Source organism: Pyxicephalus adspersus, chromosome 12 (assembly GCF_032062135.1).
Source record: "Pyxicephalus adspersus chromosome 12, UCB_Pads_2.0, whole genome shotgun sequence".
NCBI lineage: Eukaryota > Metazoa > Chordata > Amphibia > Anura > Pyxicephalidae > Pyxicephalus > Pyxicephalus adspersus.
In genome coordinates, this window is record NC_092869.1 from 28,730,259 (window position 1) to 28,736,258 (window position 6,000).

Here is a 6,000-nt window from a genome sequence, read left to right on the forward strand (position 1 = left end):
ACCTTTGCACCATAATTCCCAGACTGCTATTCTGCTATATTTTCTTTCATATACTCCCAACTTCTACAACCTTACATGAGTAAAACTGAACTGATTATCTCAATCCACTTCTCTGTCTAAATTACCAAACATAACCTAATCTTATCCAACTTTTTTAATTGTAACATCCTCTTTTGTAGCCAAACAACTACCAGATTAGGAAAGCTACAATCTGAACCAAACTCAGTTCTCCATCTTGTTTCATTTTATCAACTATTGTCCCTCTTTGCCAAACTCTTCACTGACTGCCATTTTCCTTCCTCCTCTGGCATCCTCTTCACATTTGTTTCTCTCTGACCCTTGAAACTTTTTCACACCCTTAGAACCCTAGACAAATTGAAAAAGCTTGCTTACAAGGTTAAGTTTTGCTTATCTTCAATATAAATGCTCTATTTGCCACATTTAAGTTTGTCTTTGCTGATCCTGCCAGTACTGCTACTCTGACCTCATTTCTTCCCTCAGGCCAACAACGTCAGTTTGCTGCTCCTGAATATGCAGGATTGTCATTCCTCTAATTCTCCCATGTACATTCAGCAATGATGTAATGACTTCATTGTGTGCATCAGTGCAGAATGTGGTTGGACAGCATCTTCACTAATCCTCCCAGCGTCTCTTCATGAACAGAGCCAAAAATTGGCTTTTTTACTCAGGCTGTGGCTATTTTCTAAAGAGAACCAACTCCAAGTATACATGCGCAGGTCATTGTCGAATACCAGGATATACCTGGTATTCTGGCATCCAGCTTGGCAGGGACTTAATTAACTCCTGCATGCATTCATGGGAGTTACATCATTCGTGCCTGGACAATCAAAATGGCTGAAGATCTGACGACCGGAAAAATAAACGTGAGGATGGTGACATCCATGACGGAACAGGGACAGATGAGTGTAAGTACAAAATTGCCATCAGGTAGGTTTATAGTATTGCAGAAGCGACATTGTCTCTTTTCTGCAAAATAAGACCTGCCTGGTCGCACTTTTATATGCAAAAAAAATAGTTCCACCTTAATGCTGTTATATACAAAATGTACAGACTGACAAGTATTAAATATAATATACTTGTTTTAAATAACGCTTCTGGATAGGACCTTATAGGCACATGGAAGAAACTTTATACTGACAATCTGTTAAAAATATCTTTTATCACAATAATTTTTTTAATGCTATGCCTAAAACATCATGCATGTTTTATATTTATATACAATCTTTTACTCTTGTACTATATTTGTATCAGTTCATTTATATGATTTAAAGAGGAACTATACTAAAAAATAAAAAAAAAAACACACTAACCTTCAATCCCGTATGGCAGTCTGATCACTCCAGGGGTGTCCGGCATCAGGTCCCGCGTTGTTTCGGCATCCGTCCTGGAGCCAGCACTCTGGGCGCCGCCATCTTTGTCTTCTCTTTCGGGTTCTTCATCCTATGTCACCCAGGGCCCGAGATCGGGTGACGTAGGATGAAAAAAAAATTTGAGCAAAAAGGCTCCTTCTGCGCATGCCAGAGATGCTTTTACCTTACATAAAATGGTTCTCTTATATATTTTATATATTATTTTATTTTATTTTTACCCTTTTATGTAAAGTGAAAATTCTGAGTTTAGGTACACTTTAATGTATGGGTAGTATAGTGGCTAGCACTCATGTCTTTGCAGACTTACACACATGCAATAATTGTTGTTGGAAACAAATGATTTACGACTGATTGTTCAATTCACAAAAAAAGTGAATATCGACAGGCCAATGATGGTGATCAATGAGCAATGTCACTGGAAATGAACAGCCGTCCTGGTGGACCTGTTTGGGTGACAATTGTTCACTATCAATTGTGTGTACGGTCATGTAGTGATCATGGATGGTTCTGCGGTACACTTTCTCTGGTACATATTACTTTCTGCATCGTTCAAACAATCGATAGTGTGTACATTATTGGTGGATTATATTTGAACAATCGTATTGTTACAATAGGTAAAGAATCGTGCACTATACGATCATTTAAAATAATGGTGAATAATCGTTGATCTGAATTTGAATTTTTGCATGTGTATTTAGCCTTAGTCTTAGCCAATACACTATCAGCATGGAGTTTGTTTGTGTGGGCTTCCGCTTGACACTACAGTTTCCTCTTACATCTCAATAACATTCTGGTAGAATATTTGGCTTCTCCCTAGTATTAGACAGTATTTATGATATTTATAATATTTAAATCAATGATAACATACAATTTTACCAATAATACAATAGAAACAAATAATAAAATCCACAAAAGGGAAATGTTCTAAAAATCAAATTAACAAATAAAATGTAGGGGACATTTGTTTTTGCTGTCCTCCTGGTGATTTGGTAGGCTGGGGCCGCCCTTTTCCTTTGGTTCCTTGCAGTTCATTATCTTGGATTCTATGAGATATACATGCATCATTCACATGAAAACTATACATTTTAGAAGTAAACATTTGCTAAGAGATTCGCATGTGAGGAACCCTGACCAACCCCACCAAAAAAAAAAAACAATGTTGTCAATAAAGTCCATGTCCCTAGAGATTCTGCAGCAGCCTCCAATACTCTGATGCTACAGTGAAATCTGGGACTGATGGGTATATCTCCAGCACTGCCAGGTAGTGTTAGTACTTGTCTGTATCTTGCACTTCCTCCTTTATATTTCTAATGGAACAGACGATGTCCCTCCAGCCCAAATGCAGTTTTTTATTCTCACTCACCTGTCTTTACTCTGTGGTGGGCACCACCATCACCGACCCAGAATTGCACACTGAACTATGCATGTGCTGATCAATGTATTTTTTTTTTAAAAGGATTGCAAACAGGTAAGTATGTTTTATTGCAGAAGGCACATCACCTGTCCCTTAACCTCCCAGGCGGTCTGATTAGGTCACTAATTTTGAATGTCAAAGCGGTACATGTTTTACATGTTTTTAAATTTCCTGCCAGGTTACACCCCCAGCGCAGCGCCACTGCACGCTCACATGTCCCATTGATCACACCAGCGATGCAAGGCCAGGGGACACAGATGCCGGATGCCATCATAGTGGGACGCCACGGGCTTGTGGGGACCAGGAAAGCCCTTTACAATGTCACACTGAATGTGGCTCGGGGTTACCACATTTGGTACTGAAAATTAACCCCAAGCCACACTCAGGAATACCGTCAGGGTGGTTAAACTTTTTCTCAATATTTCATTGTGGAACTTTAGTTCCTCTTTGAACCATAGATCAACAATTAATGCAAAGAACTAAAAGAAAAGTTTCTTTTTGTCAAGAAAACTTGATATCAGAGAAGAAGGCAATCAGTGTTAACCTATTCAATATCATCAAAACTTTCTAAGCTTGGTCTGGATTAAGTAAGCATACATAGGAATTTTACTGGCAGCATGGGATCAGCACCAACAAGATATCTAGATGGCTCAGTGGTTAGCACACTTTGCAGCGCTAGGTCACCAGGTTCAAATCATTGCCAGGACACTACATGGAGTTGGCATGTTTTCCCTGTGTTTGTGTGGGTTTCCTCTGGGTAGGTTGATTTCCTTCTACATTCCAAAAACATGCAGTGAGGTTAATTGGCTTCCCCCCAACATTGTCCTTAGACTGTAAAAAAGACATATGTCTATGGTAGGGACATTAGATTGTGAGCTCCGTTGAGGGACAGCTAGTGACATGACTATGGACTTTGTACAACACTGTGTAATATGTTGGTGCTATATAAATACAGTGTATTAATAATGTTCATTGAAGAATCTTTAATAATCAATTTGTTTTGATTTTGTCCTAATAAAACAAACGTGAAATCAGTGAATATTACACCTGCAGTGACAATGGTGAGGAATGTCTGCAGTCTGCATCAGCCAGGTCCCCGCATCTACAGGGAGGAATGGAGCAAGGGGTAGATAAGCGGCCTCTGCAGACTTTTGTGATTATATGAGAATTCAATTATCTCTGTGTACACAGCTGTCTGCTCCCCCAACCTTCACTGAGATGCTGCAGCAAGACAATGTCTGCATGCAATAGATGGAGATACGAATACTGCAGATGCTTAGTTACTCATGTCAATGTCATTCCGATTCAAATTTACTATTTACAATTAATGTGCTTTTCTTTTAACCCAGCCAGTATCCCAACATTGATACAATGTTTTATATTTGTGTCCGACCAGCCCCACTAGTTGTCACTTATGGGCAGCCCACCACATCAAACATGGCGTTGACACGCAGAAGTTGCTTGCGTTCCACTGACAGGAAGTGACGTCGGTGCGCAGAACAATCCGGAAGTTAGGAGCATGTGGTTTATAGTCGTTCTCAGGTGTTGGTGAGTTGATTTGTGAAGTCTGTAGCTGGGTCAGGGATGACAAACACAATTCTTTATATTATACTGAATTATATTATAATAGAAAGGAATGTGTACATGGCTATATTCTGCTTGTGAACGGAAAAGAATTGGGCTCTGTGTATATATATTGACAGATCCTCTGACAAGCATTGACACTTCAGTCATTGTGGGAATATAGACTTGTTGTTATTATTGTATATAGTGCCAACATATTATGTAGCGCTGTACAAAGAGGTTGCAAATGACAGATAGATACAGTGACACAGGAGGAGTAGAGGACCCTGCCCTGAAGAGCTTACAATCTAGGGAGGGGAAGTATCACACAATAGGAGGGGAGTCTTGTAATATTGTATGGGTTTTATATAATGCTCTCTCTTTTTGTACTATTATAAATATATTTATGTTTCTGCAGTGACAGCAGGAAGAGGGCAGAACCACTTTACATTTAATATTAGTAATTATTATCACAGAGTATTTATATAGCGCCATCATATACGCAGCACTGTACAAAGTCCATAGACATGTCACTAGCTGTCCCTCAAAGGAGCTCACAATCTAATGTCTCTACCATATTGTAAGCTCTTCCGGGCAGAGTTCTCTCCTCTTGTATTACTGTGTATTAGTCTGTCATTTGCAACCCCTTTTTAATGTACAGCGCTGCGTAATATGTTGGCGCTATATAAATCCTGTTTAATAATAATAATAATAATACCATAGTCATATGTCATTACCACAGTCTAAGGTCAATTATGGGGGGAATCCAATAACTTAACTACATGTTATTTGGGATAAATAGGATTTATATAGCACTAATATATTACTCAGCGCTGTACATTAAATAGGGGTAGCAAATGACAGACAGATACAGACAGTGACACAGGAGGAGGAGAGGACCCTGCCCAGAAGAGTTTATAATCTAAGAGGAGGGGGAAGTATCACACAATATAAATTACACATTTAAAGCTAGACATGCTACTAATAAAATCTGATACACAATTGTTGTGTGTGAAGAAGGAAAAAGCATTTAGGTCATGTTCACAATAATAGTAAAAAGTGGCTTGTGCTGCTTCCTGGTGCTTACTGGCAGCCACTAGGCACCTGGGATCAGTACCTACCCGTAGGTTACCATCTGTAGGCTTTTTTCACATTTGCTGCGAAACCCTAGCTAAGAGGTATTTTTTTTTTAACCACTTGAGATTGGTTAAAAAAAAAAAAACTTTTTCGGGTGCCTGAAAAGCAGTAAAAGACTGTTCGGATTTAGGTCTATGAGCTCTATTTATAAAACAGTGAATCAGACATTCCCTCCTGGGAATCTTCTAGGTCTATGTGTTTCAATGGTAGTAATTGATTCCCACCTATGTGGGAATGTTGCATTCATTGCTTTATAAATAGAGCAACATACGTATGTCTCCAGGGACAACAAACTGCCCTTGGATAATGATTGTAGCTTATATGAAAACTAGCAACACTGCTGCCAATAAGTGCTTGCAAAAAAAAAAACTCAGAGCCATTGTTTCAATGATCGCCAGTTTTTGCAAGCAGTTTTAAGTGGTAAAAATACTTGTGTGAATATCTCCTTAGGCCATAAACAATGTTATCTTCTGTAAACTACAAAGTCCTCACACA

At 38.9% G+C, this 6,000-nt stretch overlaps 1 protein-coding gene across 1 annotated transcript in view; it reads left to right on the plus strand.

The window, feature by feature from the left end:
- The first annotated feature begins 4,306 nt into the window (after positions 1-4,306).
- Positions 4,307-6,000, plus strand: part of RPAP1 (RNA polymerase II associated protein 1) — a 38,424-nt gene continuing 36,730 nt past the window's right edge. The window contains exon 1 of the mRNA XM_072427825.1: positions 4,307-4,353. The gene's annotated coding sequence lies outside the window, so the exon portion shown is untranslated. The remainder of the gene's footprint in view (positions 4,354-6,000) is intronic.